Genomic DNA, 23,310 nt, shown 5'->3' on the forward strand with positions numbered 1-23,310 from the left:
ACATAAATGACGTATCCCCGCAATATACTCATCTAAGATCTTCCATGTTGGCTTATGTTTCTATAAATTTATTATCGATGATTAATAGATTTCCTGAGACCGCAGTCAGAGTCGCAACAGATTCGTTTTATATTTCAAGTAAATATTTAGAATCTGTTATGAAATTTACAAGTAATGATGAACGATGGGGTTCGTGGAGAATAAAAAAGGAACTATTACACAATTACACAGAATCAGCAGATGTTCCAGTGAGAGATGTTTATCGTGAGGGTAATAAAATATCAGAAATGTCGAAGGCACCATCGTTGAGTGATCCAATAACCAGATATAAGACAGTATATCTCAATGGACCTGGTGGATGCGGCAAAACAACTCGAACGATTAATGTTTTTAGAAATTCAGATATAATCGTGCTGACACCCACACATAGACTTGCACGTGAGATGAAACAGCGGCAAGTACAATCGTGTACGTATCATAGTTTCTTCCGATGGCGCGGGGATACATGGACTCCTCAACGGATGGGGGAAAAATATATACCTAAAATAATTATTTGGGATGAGATATGCACGGTCTCATTGGATACATTAAAAATGTTTCTTGATTGGTTGTTGACGAAAAATACCGCCATAATAATGTGTGGCGATCATGGTCAACCTCCGCCTTTTGTTGGACCATCTCCACATGACTGGTTAAAAAATTTCGTTGATTATTACGAAGAAATAGATGATGATCATAGAGCTCTTGATGCAAATTTGAAAGAGTTTAAAAAATTAATCAGATTACAATCAAACAAAATTCAGTGCGAAATAATACGTGGAGTGATCTCAGAGACATCAATGAGTGATTTTTTGAACTCATGGAGACCCAACGATTTGATCGTAGCAAGTAGAAAGATAATCAGAGACGCTTTACAACAGCAGTTATTTCAACTACATAAAGAACAATATTCAGAACTATCCGTACCGTTGTGTTATAGACCATCAGATACACGAAAACAGAATATTAATGTTGATATTCCAGGACAGACAGAGTCAAGGAAACAGAATCTCGTATTAAATGATATTGTCGCCGTTGATATCAGTGTGGTCGAAGATGCATTACGCGCTGAGAAATCTCCATGGGTGTTGGGATACGCCATGACAATCCACTCGTCTCAGGGATTAACTATTTCTGATACACGAGTCTGGATTATAGACGATCGCATCGAGTGGTCAAATTTAGTTTATTTAGCGGTATCGAGGGTCAGAAATATATCTCAATTACGTAGAATCATAATTCCTGAAATCGTTGATAAATTTAACATCATCGATGATGATATAATAAGAAAAAAATTAATCGGATACAAACAATCTGACAAAAAAAATAAACGCGACTTTGATCTTGATGTTGAATTTATTATTGAGTTAAAACAGCAGCAGAACAATCATTGCATCAGTTGTAATTGTATAATGTTATGGCGGTATTCGAGTAATGATTCAAGACAATTTACCGTAGATAGAAAAGATAATAGTCGCGGTCATACACGAGAAAATACCATGTTAACCTGTCTCGAATGTAATCGACGTCGGGGTGCAGGCACCCTTGGCGCTAGTTAAGTGATCGAAATCACCGGAGTGATCGCGGCGGTAGTTGTGTATCCGCGGGAATTATTTGTAGTTGTTCACGTGTAAATCCACGTTGAGGAGCAGCAGAATCTAATCTGTAGATTGCAGGTCTGGAAACGCCTACATTTCTTCCAGTGGATCTTGTCACGGTAGATATTTTGTGTGTGGTAACACTCCAAATAGGATCAGTTGCTCTCGCGCTACCACCTTCAAGTTCACCAGGCTCATATAAATATCTGACTGTGACATCACCTAATATTTTTTGTTTTCCAGCATCTTTCCGTTGTGTTGGTATATTTTTTTTTGTGACCGCGCTAATGGGTTTCATGTTGGTTGTTCGTGTGATTTCATTATTTAATGCAGCTATCACGATTGGTAATCTTGCAACCCATTCACGAGATCTCTTATCCTGAATAAATTCCCTCGCGTATTGATATCCAAATAACCGTTCAGCAAGTGTTCGATTAAATCGCTCAACAATTGCCTGATCACGGTGAATTGCAGTATGACCTCGTCGTATTTTGGTATTATGTTGTTTCATCAACGATGATACTGGACCAAGAAATTCCTTACCAGGATCAACCTGTAGTAGCTGTGGCCATCGTAGACCACCTCGTTGATAAATTCGTTCAAACGCATCGGCTACTTCAGATGATGTTTTCGCCGATAGCGGCTCTGCTTCTTTATATCTACTTGCAACATCAACTACGGTTAACGCGTACTTGTACGTTTTTCCACGAACAGTATCATGCGGTAAAAACAGAATATCAGCTTGATGAACTTCATTAGGAACACTGACATCGAAATACGAGTACTGAATTTGTTTAGGACGTGGTAGATAAATTTGCCATATTGCTTGTTTAGATAACCACGTTTTAGCAGTAGAATGTTTAACCGATGCTGCATCAGCGAGTTTACCAATTGCTGCTTTGCCTCTCCAGTATCCTCTCGGTGAATAATAAATTGATTCCATTATTAATTACCAGCCCCAATCGCTAATTTACCTTTCATCGAGGATCTTACTAACCAATTAGCTAATGATTCTCTAATATTTTTATTTTTTATAGAATTTAATGAATGAATTAATTTTACATCTGCAATATGCCTATCTTGTAGATTTTGACTTTTATAAGCTACATCATGAGCATGACAAGCTCGATCAATAGCATTTATTGGTTCCTCGCCTGGTTTTGGTTGATCCTGATTATCGAGCCTGATATCGAGTCGAGTACCAGGACCGCAATAATTATATCCTGGTAGATGTTTTTCTCCGCTGTATTTAGCCCATGGAGCACCTGGAAACTTTGACATCAAATTAGCAATATCACCACCGCGCTTATTAGGTAAAAACGAAAATTTCTTTCTACAGCATACAGAACATTTTCCACCGTACGCTATTTTTTTATTTTTTGTTGTAACTGTAGCTAAATCAATAGTTGGAGTTTTAACTTTACAGCGTAAACAATATAAATTCATGTTATAATATATATGGATATAATTGATTTCTCAGCAACTCGGCAACGAGAGCCAGTTAAACATCATCCTGCGCTACCGAACTCCATCAGAATGATTATCATAGGACCATCTGGATCGGGTAAGACGCAATTATTACTTAATCTGATAATGAGATGGTTGAAATGGGATAAGTTGTATTTAGTAGCACCATCCGTTGATGATCAACGATGTTATGATGTACTTAAAGATTTCAATGAAAACGCGCGATTACTGGATGAAGATAATGATGTTATAGAGTTTATAACCGATATTGATGAAGCACCGTCCGTAGATTCCATAGACGGATTTATTAATAATTTAGTTGTATACGACGATGTGATGCTAGATAAACAATCAAATCCAGCCAGAATATTTTCCCGAGGGAGACATAAAAATACAGACGTGATCTATGTTACTCAACGATATACACAAATACCAAAAGTGATCAGAGACAACTGCAACATTTTAGTTGTGTTTAATGGCGTAGACACACACACGTTGCGAAATATTCATCAAACCTGGTGTGGTGGTGACATGGATATAATTAAATTCAAAAATTTCTTCTCACGAGCGCAAGCTACCCCGCATGGATTTATAACAATAAATTTACATGATCCAAGAACAAGATATCGTGTGGGTATTGATAAAATATTTGGGTAACAGGGGGAGCAGCAGAGAGGGTGCCTACCAACGTTGGTCGTCAAAAAAATAAACAAGAAATAAATAAACACGTAGAGTACTTTATTTTTTCAGCTACTATTTCGAACTGAGGTTTTATTAGCACAATCGGTCATTGCAAAAATAAACATCTCAAGGAAAGTTCATTTGTAAAATCTGGACCTTTCTACGAGATGATTTATTTGTTTATTTTATTTGTTTTTGTCGGAATTCTATGGTCTGTTCACCCTCTCTGCTGCTCCCTACGTATTTGCACAGTAGGACAAGAACGTCACAAGAAAAGAAATTAACATAAAATGACCGATTTTATTTTTGTGTTTTTGGTCGACAATATAAATTATGTATTATTAAAACAATTTGTCTGACAAAGAGATTAGAGACGGCAGTCTCTTTTCTTAACATGCCTTATTTTGTTTTTTGTTTCCTCCATATCTTTAAGAATGAAAACTCTAACTACATTCATCCATCGATCTATCCATCCACGCGACCATGCATACATATTTGTCCATACATACATACATGCATGCATACATACATACATACATACATACATACATACATATATACATGAATGCATTGCTATATATGTATGTTCCATTAAAGAACGCCTCGTTATAAATCCTGTGGTTTTCCTATCGTGTGCGTTTCACCAGTGTCGTTACTTGATATTATTTTTTATGGTATTTTCCATGTTAATATTTAATCATGATGTTTACTTGTTATTGTTATATTATGATATTTCCTTATTAGTGTTATATTAAAGTTATGTCCATGCTAGTGATATATCATGCTATTGCCATTTTTATGTTATGTTAAAGTTATTTCTATGGTAGTGATATATCATGCTACTGCCATTTTAGTGCTATATTTATGTATTTCAATTTTATTATAATATCTTCCTATTTCCATATAATCATATCATGATATGTCCTTGAAAGATTTATATAATGTTGTTTTCTAGTGTTATTTTATATCATGAAAATCATGTTAGCTTCCAATCATGATAATCCTATGTTCCACGTTAGTTTTATATCATGATAATCCCATCTTAGCTTTAAGTCATGATAACCCTGTGTTAGTTTTATATCATGATAATTCCATGTTAGTTTTTTATCATCATAATCCAATGTCAGTCTATATCATGCAATTTCTGTGTTTGTCTTAGATCATTCTATTAACATATTAGCGTTGTATAATGATATTCCATGTTGTTATATCATGCCATTTCCTTGTTAGTGTTATATTAATGCTATTTCATGTTAATTTTCTATCGTGCTATTTCCATGTTCTTGTTCTATCATGCTATTCTATGTTAGCGACCTATCATGCTATTTTAATTTATTGTTCTACCCTGCTATTTCCTTGTTATTGGTAAATTAATGGTATTTCCTTGTTGTTGTTATATTAATGCTATTTCCTTGCTATTGTTATACTAATGATATGTCCATATAATTTTTATATTGTGCTATTTCCATGTCATCGTTGTTACATCGGACAATTGATACAATGAATATGCTCGTCCCGTCAAAAAGAAATAACAAAATCTAAAAATGTAAACCCTTCTTTTCTCTTAATCTAGTACGTATTTATAAGAGAAAGGCGCTTATGAAATGCTTTAATTTAATGTGTTGCTCTTTCAGACAAATCTCATAGACTACCACAGATATATCGTGGCTGATCTGTCAATGACATCTGTTTTCGGCAATGACGGATCTACCTGCATTGTAAAGGAACACATACTTAATTCATCACCCCTCCAGCCTTGTTTCCTGTTTCTCCTGTTTTTACGAGGCATTGTAACAGAGTGGTTAAAGTATCATTAACTTTTCGAATTATCGCATCAATTGTTAATTCCTGAAAAAGCCCACGTGTCTGAATGGTTTTAAAATTCTGATTTTCGGACAATAACGAGCAAACTGCTGCTACTCCTGATACTGTTACTGCTTATTATTATTATTGTTATTATTATTATTATTATTATTATTGTTATTATTATATTATTATTATTATTATTATTATTATTATTATTATTACAAAAAGCAAATGGATTACTGACAATCTGAGATCAAAACGATTGTAAGGTCAGGGGTTACGGTCGCAGAAACCTACCTCTTGAGGCAGACACCACGAAACTTTAAAAAATAAAATCAGATCAGAGTAGATTCTGAGAGTCACCAAATGCTGGACACTTCTGGTAAAGAGTTCAATGCTTTACACACTGAGCCACCTCCACTGTGAAGAGCATGAGAATGTCATGAAGAATTTCTAGCCCTAGTCCAGAAATAAAGTCTTCTCAAGAACGATGACAAGAAAATTACTAGCAAAGAAAGAGCATATAAAAGAACATCAGAATAAAGGCAGAAGCAGGCCCAGCCTCAGCAGCTGTAGCGACTGGGATTAAATTGTTCATTGTGATCGATCGGGTGTTGGACACTGCGTAATGTGTACATATTGTTTTCCAAATATGGACGAGATAAGAGTGTGATCTGAGCAAGCTGTTTTTAAATTATTAACGACATATTGACCTAATCATGAGAACTAAGTGCCTTTCCCATAGAGACACGAAGGCAACTGACCTGGCCGGCTTGGGCGGGTATTGAAACCGCGACTCTTGGATTAAGAGTCAGACTTTCTGCCAACTTAACTACCATTGCTTCCTCATCGTTTAATGCGCTAGTAATTTTTAATTCGATTTTTATTCCTTTCGTATCCCAAACGGATCTATATAAACATTACTGCGCTGATGGTTTTTAAAGTTAGCTGGCATTGTTTTTCGTATCTCTTTGTGAGAACATTCGTATGAAAAAACAACATAAGGCGTTAGTGTACTAGTAACGAAATTAGTTTACATTCTGACATTGATGGAAATGTCCTAAATTTCCCGAAATATTTATATTTTACGCGTACGCATGTAAACCTACCCCCCCCCCGCCCCCAACCCCACAGAACAGATTATTATTTTTTTTTCAGTTTGCACCAGAAATGGTAATCTACCTTACTGCTCTCAAAATTTAAAGGTACAAGTCACGGTGTACCTATCTGTAAGATGCAATGATGCATCAATTATTTATTTTTTTTTTGGTGGGGGGGGGACACGCTAAAGGAGAAATTCAATTTAAACATCCCTGTTGGAAGACAGCTTGTATTCTGGGAAGCGTGGGAATTTTATTTAAGCTTTAATTCTGGTGCTATCCGCTATGGGTTCCGGATGTAGAGTAGACCGGAACCGCCCTCCTGCATACTGTAAGAATCAGCAGGAGTAGTGGTAAGGTGGTTAGCATGCTGGATTCGTTACCTAACGAGCAAGGTAATAATTCCACCATCCGGTTAGCCAGGATGGGCTCCCGTGGTGTATCCTTGGGGAGGGGCTTTGCACCCATTGTCTCGGCACTAAAAAATCTACCTGTGACATTGTTCCTTAACCACCCCACACCAAACACATCTGGTGCCAAAAAAGTGTACCAGTCAAAGGTATTCATACAACCATTGAGTATTCGTACAACCAACGAGTATTCATACAAATAATTAGTATTCATACAACCAATTAGAATTCATACAACCAATTAGTAGCTCGCATTTACAGCGGATTGCCACTGAAATTTTCAGCGAGCTGTTTTGTGCTGAACAATCGCAAATGGGAGCAAGAATTGCACTCGTACAAAGTAATTATTACAGTAATCCTGTAAGATCAGCCCCTCCCCACCCCAACTTCGTCTAATTAGCCCCCACCCCCGTTTAAAACTTTCTGCAGTTATTGAAAAATAATTAAATTTTATATTATACATGTCTTTTTTTTCTTTAGATAATCCTGCTACTTTATACCAATTTAGGGAGAGGTGAACTTGCTCTTTATGTCTTTAAATATTACATACATCGGAAATTACAAAATGTCTTCTATTTGAACATTTCTGAAAAAAAATTACTATAAAATATAACTATATAATCGCATGACAGTGGTGTAAATTGTTTTAGCTGATAAAGATATCTTAGTTCAAACGTGTTTCCAAAAACGTGAAATTGTTGACAATACTGATTTAAAATATTACTTTTCTTCAGAGAAACATTGATTGAATTATGATTCAGTATGATTGGGGACTCTGAGTGAACTAGTGGTCTAAAGCGCTCACCGTTACTGATCACTGCCATTTCATCTCTATTTGCATGAATTCAAGTCTCAGGTTCGGCCAGTATGGGTATGTGAGAAAGCTTGCCTATGAGGCGCCGTAGCGGACAAAAGCTGGTCCAATTAGAAAGTTGCAGTTGTAATTTCGATGTCGTATGTTGAGATATCCAATATCACGTGTTTGATGAAACTGCAAAGCTCCATTTTCTAGATCGAGACTTTAGATTTTATATGTTGAATTATACAGTGGTGGTGTAAAGTTCTATTTCCTATGTCGACGTTTTACTGTGTATATTTTGAATTGGTTGAAATTTCAATATCATATGTCGAGAATCCCTAATCCACACGTTAAATGTAAGTGTTATGAAAGTTCCATTTCATATGGTGAGTATTAAGATTTCATCTGTTGAATTTCACAGCAATGAGAAGCAGTCTCATTGTTTAAAACTAACGCGGTTCGATCACTAGAGCGACCTCTGGCAAAGAAATTCATAGTAATTCTCAACCTGTGAATGTTAACTTTTAAACTGTAAATGCATGAAACGTAATGGTGCCTCATAACTGAATACACGAATGATATATCTTAATACTTGATATAATTTTGAATTGTTAAAATGGACATTGTTGTGTAATGTTACTTTTAACACCAACAAATCATTTCAGCACATAAAAATAAAAATGCTGACAAGCACAATAAAATGTCCAACCACCGCTGTGAAATTCAACCAATGCAATCTAAAAACTCAACATACGAAATGGAACTTTCAGCACAATTAAGGTGATTCAACAGATTAAACTGAAACTCCGGACATATGACATTAACATTTAAACAACCGCCGTGTAATTCAGAAGATACAATCTAAAAACTCGATATTGGACAACGAATGTTCAACCAGCGTTGTGTATTTCAACAGATGAAATCTAAATACTCAACATATGAAATGGAATTTTCAATATAATCACTTTGAACCAATACGTAAATAAGGAATTCTCAACGTATGACATTGCAATTTCAACCACGGCTGTGTAATTCAAACGACACAATCTAAAACCTCGACATCGAAAATATAACTTTATATAACTTTCAACCACTACTGTTAATTCAACAGATACAATCTAAAATCTCGACCTAGAAAATGGAACTTTAAGGACAAGCATTTTTGACAACATACGTGAAATTAGTATTCTAAACATATCTATGCCATTAAAATTTCAACGGCAACTTTCTGACTGGACCAGCTTTTGTCCGCTAAGGCGCATCATACTTGCCAGGTAGTAGCTTCTCGATGGTCGGTGGTTCTTTCCCGGGTTTGCCCGGGTTCTTCATCCACCATTTATACTTACCGGAAATTGTGTAATGTTATTCGCCTGTTGCATGATAGAGGATGTTTGTGATGTGATGTGATTTTGATTTTTAACGTAGCTTTAACAATTTTTCAGTCTTATCGCTACGATGTCTGCAATGTGGCAGTTTATAGTGATGTCTAGCACTGGGGCATCATGCCGCAGACATGTAGCATGGTGTCCCACCCAGTCACATTATCCTGAGACCAGGCCGACCAGTCCTAACACTAACCTCTTAATGCTGAACGCCAAGCGAGGCAGCTGTTAGTACCATTTTTTAAGTCTCTGGTATGACTCGGCCGGGGATCGAACCCACGACCTCCCGCATCCGAGGCGGACGCTCTAACCACTAGGCCACCGGAGCGGTCGATAGAGGATGATTTACAACCTAAAAGACAACCAGGACTAAGCAGTTTATTCGAAAACCGCTTCTTAAATTTCTCGGTTATTTCTTTCGGTTAGAAATTAATCAAACCACTATAAAAAATATAATTAACACAATGAAGGATCTTTAGTATATCTTTGGAAAATTACATTAAAAAAAGTATTCAATCTGAGCAATCTGTTTCCGGTCTTTTTACCAAAAAAAAAAATCTTAACAAAATTAAATAAAGAATGGTGTTAAATCCAGGCCGACAAGCACAACTATGCTCTATCATTACACTGTTACTCGAGTGTCCTCAGAACAGTAAACAGTTGTGCAACAGTAAAAGTCTTTCGTGACATTCGTGGTAACAGTAATAATCTGCCTTTAGTGACGTTAGTATCAATAGTAATATTCCTTCGTGACATTAGCTACAATAGTCCAAGTCTTTGGCATCTATCTGAGTATCGACACATGATCCAAGTTTTAAATTTTTGTTTGGAAATAATCAGAAGATTTCGCCATCTGCCACATCAAATGGGTTATCATAAAATACGGAGCAAATCAATAAGGCGTTGCCAGTTGTCAGCAACCAAAACTTGAAACTATTCAAGGTGTCTTCACTTCATTTGCAATGGTTCAGTGAGCATATTGCAATAAAAGCTACATGTACTGTTGTTGTCTTTTCGGCGTGGTTTTGTCAAAAGACAGTAAAACTTACCATTCCTTTAGAATGTCCCCCACTTTTGCGCTGAGATCTAATATCGATAAGTGACAAAAGAAGGATTTCAAGATATACAGTTTACACTTAACTGCATCACGGTCTGACCAAGTTGCTCGATTAAGTATGGTCGTTATTGTATTTAAGTGCAATTTATGATTTGCATAGCATGCAGAACTGATATACAGAGTTGTCACATACCAAGACAGTGAGAGATTATGGAGACTTGCGTATACTATGATTTCGTTAATGAAGAGAGTAATGTATACATGTACATGAGAGAGAGAGAGAGAGAGAGAGAGAGAGAGAGAGAGAGAGAGAGAGAGAACTAGTGGATAATTATAAGACAATATGGCACTAGTGGATAACTATAAGGCAATATGGTACATGGGACAATATGGCACTAGTTGATAACTATAGGGCAATATGATACTAGTGGATAATTATAAGACAATATGGCACTAGTGGATAACTATAGAGCAATATGATACTAGTGGATAATTATAAGGCAATATGGTACATGGGACAATATGGCAATAGTGAATAACTATAGAGCAATAAGGCACTGGTGGATAACCATGGAGCAATATTATAATGTGGATGAACTAAAGGGCAATATAGATAGTACTGGTGGATAACTATAGGGCAATATAATAATGGTGTGTGGCGATAAGTATGGTAGTGAATGAGGGAATCTGCCTGACCAGACTCATTCAAGATAGAAAATTTGGGTGTATCAGTCTACGGATAATACCGCAAAAATCACGTCCATGGTGAGTTCATTTGGATATATCAGCCTAAGGATAAACCGCAAAAATCACGTCCATGGTGAGTTCATTTGGATATATCAGTCTACGGATAATACAGCAAAAATCACGTCCATGGTGAGTTCATTTGGATATATCAGCCTAAGGGTAATACAGCAAAAATCACGTCTGTGGTGAGTTCATTTGGATATATCAGTCTACGGATAATACCGCAAAAATCACGTCCCTGGTGAGTTCATCAGATAAAGCGGATACATTTGAACCTCGTCCATTTGAACTATTCGTATCATCTGGATTTTCAAAACGCCATAACACTTAAAAGATATCTGAAATGACTTTAGGCTTGTATACAGTTCTAACAACATTCTTCCTGCCTATTATAAATTTAGTTTTTATTAACTAAGTGTAAATTGATATACTTTGTTTTCGTTATTGATTACATTTGTATCTATCTAGTCAACGCTAACAGCGCCGCGGCGATGAAAGCAGATGCGGGCCTCATAACGCAGGCTAAGACAAAAATACATGAATGTTTGAAACTGGATAAAATTTACACTAGGTTCCGCTTGTGAAGCGAAAACTACGATATTATGGGTAGAAAGTCGCAGGTGAAAATGATATTCTCATATTCCGTTAACAACCACACCCACTTCTGGTATATTATATTTTCATCTAATTTTTTATTGATCTACTCAGGTCTGCTGTTGTACGTCCTATGAGACAGAAGCTTTCCATATTTTGGTGCTAATGAATCTCGTTCTCTCTCTCTCTCTCATTTTATCTCTTTCGTCTTTAATCCACTAACTACTGGATTCTAAATAAAATTAAAACATACCGTTTAGACTTGCTTATAAGTCGACTCAAACTGCAAACAAAAATGATCCTGATCTGGCAGCATAATGTGCATGCATGTCAGGATCTGTTGTTTGTTCTGTTGCTTACTCCTAACAAACTGCACAGAGCCAGATCTCCTGGCGCACTATGCGACGGTAGATCTGGGTCTTTGCAGTTTGAGATTGCTTTAGGCCAGTATATACGGTAATAAACAAACTTCATTTCTGCTAGTTTAGTATGTCTTGCCACTGACAAGAAATATCAACAATTATAATCTTACGCCTACTTGTATATATTTAGCTTTACCACATATGTTGGTGTTACGAAGGTCTTCAAAATATAATCCGGATTTTATTTGTCAAATGATAACAGGCCAAACCCAGAGAAAACTCATGTCATGGTACGAGTGCATCGAGACCTTCGCGTATACAAAGAACGGGATATCTCACAATTAAACAAAGGTCAGCAATGTGCAAAACTAACAAAGTTTCGATTGACAGCTGTTCAAGGGCAGACTGATTTATTTAAGGACTAAATGATTTGCCATTTTGAAATATTTACAGTCCATGGTTATGCAGATAGTCAACAGTGTGTTTTCTTTTATATTAATTATGTGAAGAGAAAGACCGGTATTGTACATGGAACTTAATAAAACCAGCTATTTGTCTAATTTATTTCACAAAGTTTATTCCTCCGTGCGAGACAGTGAGAAAGGAGTATAAGTGAAGCAACTTAGTACATATCTGTCAAAGGATATATGGTAGTAATACGAAACAGTGAACAGCGAATCTTTACAACTCCATTCACAATTTCGAGGTCCATCCTCGGTTGTTTACAAAACAAACACTGACCAAGAAATTGTTAATACATCTTTATGTTTTCAATCGCTACTTCTTGGTCAATCCAAGGTGGTCTGAACAGGTTCGTGTTTCTTTCTTCTTTGCAAAGAATTTCCGGCGAGCAAAATATATATTTCTGCAAATTGCGTTGCCATCATAGCTCAGAGGCATTGTTTCACCTAGCAGACATAGCCGAGGTGATCCGAATGTTTACAGCTCTCTTCTTCATAACACGTGTAACATATCCCTAGCGTTATGTTATTACGGGTTCTTGTGTACATGCGTGATTATCTTTGTCCCATATTGTTCTCTCCTCTTGACTGATGTACACAAGTTTCCTGTCCTTGTATCATGTAAGTTGCTGCACAATGTGTTGGAGCTAATATGATGATAGGCGCTGAAGATTCCTAGGGTGACAGTTAGGGACAGCGAGATACTCATTTAATTAAATAATTTAAAAAACTGCAACTTGCTATGAATAATGGACACGAATACAATGCCATACTAACTGAACGAACAAAAATAATGCAAGAAGTATCATAGTGTAATTGATTCGTTCGTACTTCACATTAGTCTTTTAGTATAAGTGATTTCGATGCTTCAATGAAGAAACAAATCCCACAAAAACAACGGAAAAACCGCTTTTTGTTCTGTAAAAAAAAAAAAAATGGATATAGCGGTATATGCAGGTCCGTAGAGGACGATCATAGGCCCCGTTGTAAGAAACACCTGAGCCTCTCCTAGTTCTTGTTTTAAGAAAACCAAATAATCTTTTATAAAATTAGAAAGTGTTGTTCGGCCCCGGGGCCCCTTACGGGCCCAGACCTCGGTGATATATCCTGAGTATATGCGACACGCCTTGGTGTTGAGTTGATGTGCTTGCTTGTGGTTTTGTGCCAAATCTGTGGGATTATCGCCATATTTTAGCACACACTAGGTTCTATATGCCGGCCAGTATATCTTTTGGAGAAGGAACCCGATATAAACTGTGAAGATCCCACGACCCCTGGGAAGCTATTTGCAAACTTTCTCGTATACCCACGTTGTCCAAGCCCAAGATTCGTACCCACCCAGAAAATGATGAAATTTAACAGCTATGTAAAGGCAAGCGTCTAAGTCAACGCGGGACCCCCCTCGTCAGACAATGATGAAATTTCACAGGTCTGTAAAGGTGAGCGTCTAGGTCCTCACGGCAACCCCCCCCCCCCCCCCCGTTTGTTTATATATGTACTGTAAGTTGTTCGTGTCAAATGAAGTTTTCTGCGAACTTATGTGAGCAGGCGAAGACCATTCATTATTCGTCTGAGACAGTTTTAACAACGAAAGCGTTCCCCTCGTCGCGTAGCGAACAACAAAGAAAGTGGATGCGTATATTCAATATAAACACTAGTCATGAAATCGTGGAGGGATTATCAAGGCGGCTTGCAATACTAACAATCTTTAAAATAGTCACATATACATTTTCTTTCTTGTCAAAATTTTCGTACGCATCTGCGTATAGGCAGCTACACGCCTGGCGAGGCAAATGATGATTACAACGACGAAGACAATAATACAAACCTATTTGAAAACACTGATTTATTGAGCACAAGAAGTGACAATGAGATAATGAAAAGTACGGGGGGGGGGGGGGGAGGTAGAGAGAGAGAAAGAGAGAGAGAGAGATGTATTTTACCTTCAACAAATTGTTATAAGCGAACGAATAACCTTGCAAAATAGCTCCGTTAAGAAGAGTTAGTCATCCGATATTGGCCGCTAGCATCCAGGATAGTCTTGGTATTGAGCGATGTGCATCACATTCACAGTCGAGCCAACCAGTGATGTGTTATCGATTGTTCAGGCGAGCTGGTGAGATATGGCGAACAAGCAGGCACGATGTTCACAATTAGCGATTATACAACAGTACGCGCGGAAATGAATTTCCATCTCAAATGGCAAACAATCAAAACGCACTGAATCAGCGATAGCGCAGCTGCGAAACAAGTAACACCCACCCTAGGATTGTTTAAAATCTACGAGTTGCAGCTTGCAACGTGGGGCTCCGTTTTCCGACTGCCCTGTCCAAACTGGTTTTGTGTTAGCAGCAACAGAGGTATCTTTAGCATGTAGAAGTGATGTGATGCTGGTGTCGGTATTGAGAACGGTAGTGATTTTCGTAGTAGTAGTAGTAGTAGTAGTAGTAATAATAATAATAATAATAATAATAATAATAATAATAATGATAATAATAATAGTTGTGGTAGCAGTAAGAGGAAGAATTCATGCCTAGAAAATACTGGTAGTAGCTGTCCTGCAGTTGTAGTAGTACTAGCAGTAATAGTAGATTTGTGACAGTTATTGTGGTGATGACAGTGTTCATATTTGTGTTTCATAAACGGGAATTGCAATACATGTTTAATGCATTCATGATGAAAAAGACGGTGTAATCACATATGGCTGACGCAAGCTTTACTTATATATAATTTAAAAAAACAGCAATAGCCGGAGGAAAAACAATCATACCGAGTGAAAGTTCCTCAGATCAATACTTTGGCCAGATCTGACACTAGATCCTACCAACTCTATATTATGAAACATTGTTATTAACTTCAAAATACTTCCTTCCAATCCTGACCCTAGATCTATGGTTGTTATTCCGGTCCATGAAGGCACTCGGCCGTAATATACGGCCATCAAACAGCTTAAAAACAAATAACAAATTGTATGATGTAGAAACTGCTTCTTTTAAATCAAATTTATCATTCCGATTGAAAAACATACAATATCTTGAGAAATCAAATATATACTGCCTCGGAAGAAAATTTGAGCCTACTTTCACGTTTTCATATGCCGTATCATACTTCTGTCTGGGAAACTTGGTCACCTATCCGGATAACGCCGTCGAGCATCGCGTATTAGTACAAGACGTCTTCCACAAAAGGATTAGCAGGGAGCAAGTACGTGTTTGTATTTTATTTTATTGTTGTTGACCTTAACGCCATTTCCCAGCGCAAAACAGGTTACATGGTGGACAGTATAACTGGTGGAAGAAGAAGCCTGGAAAATCCCGCTAAGAACCATCAACCCAAGGGAAGCTACTGGCAGCTTCCATATGAGGGGCTGTAGCGGACAAAAGCTTGTCCAATCAGAACGTTGCCGTTGAACGTTTAATGCCATATGTCCAGAATTCCAATTTCACGTGTTATGTCAAAAATGCTTGTCCTTGAAGTTTATGTTTCCAGGTCGATATTTTTGATTGTATCTGTTGAATTAAACAGTAGTGTTGAAAGTTATTTTCTATGTCGAGGTTTTAGATTGTGTCGTTTGAATTACACGGCGATGGTCGAAATTTCAATGTCATACGTCGAGAATTCCTAATTTACGTACTGGTTCAAAGAGTTTATGTTGAAAGTTCCATTTTATATGTTGAGTGTTTAGATTTCATCTATTGAATTATACAGCGCTGGTTGAAAATTCGATGTCCAATGTCGAGTTTTTAGATTGTATCTTCTGAATTACACGGCGGCTATTGAAATGTTAATGTCATATGTCGAGAGTTTCAATTTAACTTGTTGAATCGCATTGATTGTGCTGCAAGTTCCATTTATTATTTCAAGGTTATAGATTGTATCTGTTGAATTACATAGCGGTGGTTGGACAATTATTGTGCTTGTCAGAAATGTTATTTTTATATGGTGAAATGATGTGTTGGTGTTAAAAGTAGCATTACACAATGTCCACTTTAACAATTCAAAATAATATCGAGTATTAAGATACATCATTCGTGTATTCATTTATAAAACGCCACTACTTTTCATGCATTTACAGTTTGAAAGTTACCATTCACAGGTCTAGAATTACTATGAATTTATTCGCTAGTCGTCGCTCTCGTGAACCGACCCCGTTATTTCTAAATAAGGAGGATGCTTCTCGTTGCTGTGAAATTCAACAGATGAAAAATAAATACTCGCCGAATGAAATGGAACTTTCATCACAAACAATTACATTCAACGTATGAATTCGGGATTCTCAACATATAATATTGAATTTCAACCACCTCTGTCTAATCCAAAATATACAATGTAAAACGTCGACATAGGAAATAGAACTTTAAACCACCACTGTATAATTCAACATATAAAATCTAATATCTCGATCTTGAAAATGGAACTTTAAGGGCATGCAGTTTGATCCAACACGTGATATTGGATTTCTCGACATACGGCATAAATTTCAACTGCAACTTTCTCATTGGACCAGTTTTTGTCCGCTATGGTGCCTCAAACTTCCCCACATATTCAACACTTGCAGGACACACGGTACTAATGATATGGAGAAATGGGAACAGCTTGGAAATGGGCGCCATTTTCGTTCTGTAAGGAGGGCGCAAAAATCGATACAAATTAAAATAGAAACTGATATTGGAAGGAATATTATTTAAAAATTTAATAAATGCCTCTATCGTTTGCGAAACAGGTTGCTCGTACCAACATTTATGTGCACAAACGACAGAGACAGGCAAACATGGATGATACAAACGACAGAGACAAGCAAACATGGATGAATATAAACATCGTAAATGGAACTTAAAGGCGATAAGCAAGTTTCTCTATAGCATTTATTTGATGATTTCTCTTACATTGTGTCCAAAATTGGATGGAGCTTATGTATGGTGTGTTCCAGATCAAAAATAATTTTATATGCCAGCACGTTTTATTTAATATCTGGCTGAAACTGATATGGAAGTTTTTTTTTTTAAAAAAAATCTATCTTAGAGATTTGTTTTGGAAACATAATTGTTTGAAATTGATGTGGAAGTTTCAGAAACGAAATCTTCTATTTCTATCTATGAAATAAATGGCCTTATGGGGGTTAAAGGTCAGCAGAACGGATAGAGCTTTAAATGCATTTTTGCCAGGACAACCATAGGACGCATTATTCATGTCAATTATGATTCGGCAGCTACGAAAAAGTGAAACGTGGTTTTTGTTGGGTTGATACGGAAGCTACGCCAAAGGAAGTTATGCAACCTCTGACATATCCTTGGTAAAAAGAAATCTGCAGATGTGAAGCTTCTTTCTTTGCCATGGCAAACACAACACTGAATAATAATACTAGGATAGTCTATTTTGTCCTGAATTATAATTTGTTGTTTAGAATCAAGTGTTTAATTGTTTCTTGCTAGTTGGAATATGATAGTTTAAACTGAAGGAAGTAAGGCCTGAAGATAAAACTGGTTTGCTTTTATTGCTTTGAGATAATAGTCAAAACTTTGACATATTCATATACGATTCATCCGTTTAGTGCCGATTCGAAATCGTCAATTGTGTTTAAAAATCGAAGTCCGTCTTGGAAGTATGTTTGAAAGATATTTGCTTAAATACATTAGTAAGATACTCGTATATTCCTCAAACTTGCTTAAATTTATTTCTTATTATCTTGTTATTTTTCTTCTCAAATCAATCAATATATAGTTTGAACTCTACAACATGCCTATAGGATTCCTAACAAGTTTCATTTTCACATTAGCTTAGTCGTTCTGGATAAGTAACATTATTCACTTATAAACTGGTTTCTCTAGGAGCCATCTCGTTGCCAGTCCGTTGCCAGTTAGACACGACTTTAGCAGAAGATGTCTATAAATAGTTCCTTAAAAACTGGGGTGGGGGGACAGGAGACTGGCTCCACCGTTCTGGCGATGAGGTTGAAAACTGACTGTACAACTATGGAAGTCACACCGTTGCCAGGCGAGGCAACCTCAGATACAACTCTTAGTGGGAGCTAGTAAGTTTATGAAATTGATTAAAACTGAGTGGACTTTAATAGAAGATGATTATACAGGACGCACCACAGCAGCCGACCCGTGCTGATTCGACGGTAGGATTCGAACCCGCAACCTTTCTACTATGTTGACACCTCTTAGTCTCATCCCAACACATTTAATTGGTTAAGACTTAGAAGTGACACCCTTGTTTTCCAAAGATGTTTTATGCTTTGTGTATCCCTGTCCACCCATAAGGTGTTACAAGTTTGTTTGTCTCCAAGAAGAATAAAGATACAAATTTGGTCAGGGTTAGTCTAAGTTTTGTTCATCATATGATAGAGTTTAAATTATCCCAATAAAGTTTGGTCGGTTGTACTCCCTTCCCTATACCTGGGTAGGCATTGGGCCTGGTTTCTATCCTTCCTTTCTTTGAACCTAGGGGAGTACTATCCACCCTGGGGACTATTTAATTCCCACGGTAGTTTTCATTCCCTTTCCCCTGTTGTTTTAATATTGAGTAGTGACTCTGCAAAAGTCATTTTAGTCCAGTGTGATGTGTGCTTATGCGTGTTCTGTTGTATTGCGTCCCCTTTTTCGTGTATGGATGGCTCTATCTAGGTCAAATCTTCTATGTTTTTTTTTATCTAATCCTGCCTGTGTATAATTTTGAATCGTATCCAAAAATATGTGCTAAAATAATAAAGTGTTTATATGCATATTATCTTTGTACCATGAGTGTATGAGTTGCATTTTGTTATTTGTATCTAGTTCTTCTATATGCCGTGGCATATTGTTGTCCAATTATTTTTGTATTGTTGCACCTTAGTGCCTGAAAGTGGATTGAAATCTTTATCGCGCGGACGTAGTAGAAAACATTGTTTTGTGCTTCAAGCTTTTACTTGAAAATGCCTTAGCACCTGATATAGGGATTTAAGTTTTCTGTGTTAGGCCTACATCTCTCTCTCTATTAATTTCTCTTTAGAGTGCACATTTATGATGGCATAATTATCAAGAGAGAGTTATTCTTTTGTTAGTTACAATTATGATTTAGTAAAGCTGTATAATTTTCTGGTGTATGTTTCAAGTCATTTCACAGTTACTTTTGAAATACCTTAGCATCCCAAAACGGATCGAACCTTTCGATCACGTGTCCTACGGGGTAACCACTGAATCACCACCTGCTCTACATTCCCGAGCCCGCTGAGATAAAAAAAAGTCATAAAAACTATACTATTAAATAAAATGGTGACCTACAAGCGAGCGTCGGCTACTCTTGACTGATTTTCGTCTATTATACATAAATAAGATAACAAATAATACGTAATACACATACACAATCATGTACATACGTGTATGTATGTATATCTGTGTGTGTGTGTGTGTGTGGTAAGCATGCACGTTTCTTTGTATTTTTCAATGTATTGATGAAGAGGTGGTTGGAGGGAAGGGTGTATTATTGGTATAAATGTAAAGTGCATATATATGATGTGAGATTTTATATGCACTCGCTAAACTTGATTTAGCTTTAAAAGGAAATTAGCACGTTATTTGAAATCATTTAAGTTTGTGTTAAATATTCAACAGTAAATGTCTTTTATGCATCATTATCAGCATGTACTTTTTCTACATGTCAAAATAATTAATTATCAGCATGTACCTTTTCTACGTGTCAAAATAATTAATTATCCAAGGTATAGATATCATCATCTACTTGTCAATAATAGCAAGTACGTGAATATTCGACATTCCGATACAACTCTGACCCATGTTATGGAGGTCTACGTGCTAATCCTGACCACTGATCGATATTGTGGAGGTCTACGAGCTAGTCATAGACCACTGACCAGATATTGTGGAAGTTTACGTGCTAATCCTAACCACTGATCGATATTGTGGAAGTCTACGTGCTAATCCTAACCACTGATCGATATTGTGGAAGTCTACGTGCTAATCATAGACCACTGACCAGATATTGTGGAGGTCTACGAGCTAATCCTGACCACTGATCGATATTGTGGAGGTCTACGAGCTAATCATAGACCACTGACCAGATATTGTGGAGGTCTACGTGCTAATCCTGACCACTGATCGATATTTTGAGGTCTACGAGCTAATCATAGACCACTGACCAGATATTGTGGAAGTCTACGTGCTAATCCTAACCACTGATCGATATTGTGGAAGTTTACGTGCTAATCCTAACCACTGATCGATATTGTGGAAGTCTACGTGCTAATCCTAACCACTGATCGATATTGTGGAAGTCTACGTGCTAATCATAGACCACTGACCAGATATTGTGGAGGTCTACGAGCTAATCCTGACCACTGATCGATATTGTGGAGGTCTACGAGCTAATCATAGACCACTGATCAGATATTGTGGAAGTCTACGTGCTAATCCTAACCACTGATCGATATTGTGGAAGTTTACGTGCTAATCCTAACCACTGATCGATATTGTGGAAGTCTACGTGCTAATCATAGACCACTGACCAGATATTGTGGAGGTCTACGAGCTAATCCTGACCACTGATCGATATTGTGGAGGTCTACGAGCTAATCATAGACCACTGACCAGATATTGTGGAGGTCTACGTGCTAATCCTGACCACTGATCGATATTTTGGAGGTCTACGTGCTAATCCTGACCACTGATCGATATTTTGGAGGTCTACGTGCTAATCCTGACCACTGATCGATATTTTGGAGGTCTACGTGCCAATCCTAACCACTGATCAATATTGTGGAGGTCTACGTGCTAATCCTGACCACTGATCGATATTGTGGAGGTCTACGTGCTAATCCTGACCACTGATCGATATTGTGGAGGTCTACGAGCTAATCATAGACCACTGACCAGATGTTGTGGAGGTCTACGTGCTAATCATAGACCACTGCCGCTATTGTGGAGGTCTACGTGCTAATCATAGACCACTGCCGCTATTGTGGAGGTCTACGTGCTAATCATAGACCACTGATCGATATTGTGGAGGTCTACATGCTAATCATAGACCATTGCCGATCTTATTAATGTGTATATGATAATCATCGACCCATGACCGATCTTATGGAGGTCTATGCAAGGTTGCGTTAAGGTGGCATTAGGCCCTGGAGTAATTTCACAAAGTCTCTACATCCGCCCATCCGCCAACCATTTCACTGCGTTGCTGTCAGCCCCCCGTCACCAGCACCACTACTATTTGGGCCCCAGTGCAACTGCTCCATTCGCTCCTACCTTTAATTTTTACTTACATTGAGGAAATAGCAAAACAGTAAAAAATTAAAATACTTCACAGCTGTATGCCACCAAAATATATTGTGACGCTTCATTATATAGAGCCGTATTATCTTCAAGTAAATGACTTCCTTCACAAAACTTCTTAACATTTAGTAAAATCTCAGCTTGTGTGAGGTTTTCTTTGTAACCTACGATCTCTCTCTCTCTCACACACACACACACACACACACACACACACACACATTTAGGAATTATATTACCACTGCCAATTAGGTAGTAAAATGCCACCTGGTGAAACCATACGCTTTGATACACGCATCACTCTCCATTTAGATAACATTTTAGCACACGTTTCTCAACAATGGTGTTAGTGCAGAATGTGAATACTTTCCCGAATAGGAAGAAAAGGAAAGTAGTTCTCCACTTGCTGAGATGCACATGATTCACACTGTTACAATGCAACAACTTACAGACATCCCAATACACTGATAACGTCCTAGTAAAGTGCATCATTTTGCGAGTATATGCTCTTAAAGTAACAGAAAAGAGTGAAGACAACAAACTTTGTAAAATGTAAGAAATAATTTGTTTCCCTAGACTACAAAGTAATAAAAAAAAGAACTTACGGATCCCGAATTAAATCCAAATTGTAATCCAAGAAGTAAAAGAACAGTCCTATAAATGAATAGTTCTAAGTGAATCACTTTTCAAATCCCGATGAAAATCCAAGATGGAAGGCGATGACGTATGAAATAGTCAGTGTTGTACTGATGTGTCATCAGTCTCTTGTTGAATCACAGAAAATGTTATTCCAGTTTTTGAATTCCTCATAAATTCTGGTAAATGTATTTGTCCAAGAACAAACAGAATACTTTATATTTCCAGGGTAAACAATCACTTGAAATTCAGTTACTTTGAAGGAAATAATAATTCAGCTCCAATCTGGACACAACATATAACAACTTGACTTCTCAAATGTTAAGGCACGCCTGATATAATTCTTATCATAACATCAGTGATAAGACTAACTTAAACACAAAACAGAATCCCGGATGGGGGTCAAGAGTTCTTACTTCTGGAAAACATAGAAGTATGTTTACGAATTAATGTCAGCAACTAGATACAATGTTTATATTATTAGGTATTTACATTAATAAAATAAATTTGTAAAAAAAAGTCAATCAAGTAAAACAGAACTGAACTCAATTCTGAAATAAAATAAAATCCAGTGAACAATATTACATTACACTAACATGTAATGAAATCCATAATATTTTAAAACTAACAGACAAACAATTAATTTAAATATACATAACCATCAGAGTCGCCTTACATAGACTGGACCCTTATCCCTATTTTTGACTGGATTTTAGTCTGTGATTCAAGAAACAAGGGAAGATCCGGGTCAAGTCCTCGTGTAGCTAATGAAACAATGGACTAACTTTGAGGTTATCCAGGAACCAAAACAACCCAAAATATATTTATATATATATATATTGAAAGAGCGTGAGCTGTGAGGAGCAAGGGAAATACTACAATACAATGTTTACAAAATG

The 23,310-nt window shown here is 37.0% G+C and overlaps 1 protein-coding gene across 1 annotated transcript in view; it reads right to left on the minus strand.

The window, feature by feature from the left end:
* The window catches only part of LOC149781631 (uncharacterized), a 46,511-nt gene extending 31,668 nt beyond the window's left edge, over nt 1-14,843 (minus strand). Inside the window, exon 1 of the transcript XR_016414753.1 lies at nt 14,447-14,843. The gene's annotated coding sequence lies outside the window, so the exon portion shown is untranslated. The remainder of the gene's footprint in view (nt 1-14,446) is intronic.
* Nucleotides 14,844-23,310: the final 8,467 nt, after the last annotated feature.

This window comes from Sinohyriopsis cumingii, chromosome 15 (assembly GCF_028554795.1).
Source record: "Sinohyriopsis cumingii isolate HCF-2022 chromosome 15, ASM2855479v2, whole genome shotgun sequence".
NCBI lineage: Eukaryota > Metazoa > Mollusca > Bivalvia > Unionida > Unionidae > Sinohyriopsis > Sinohyriopsis cumingii.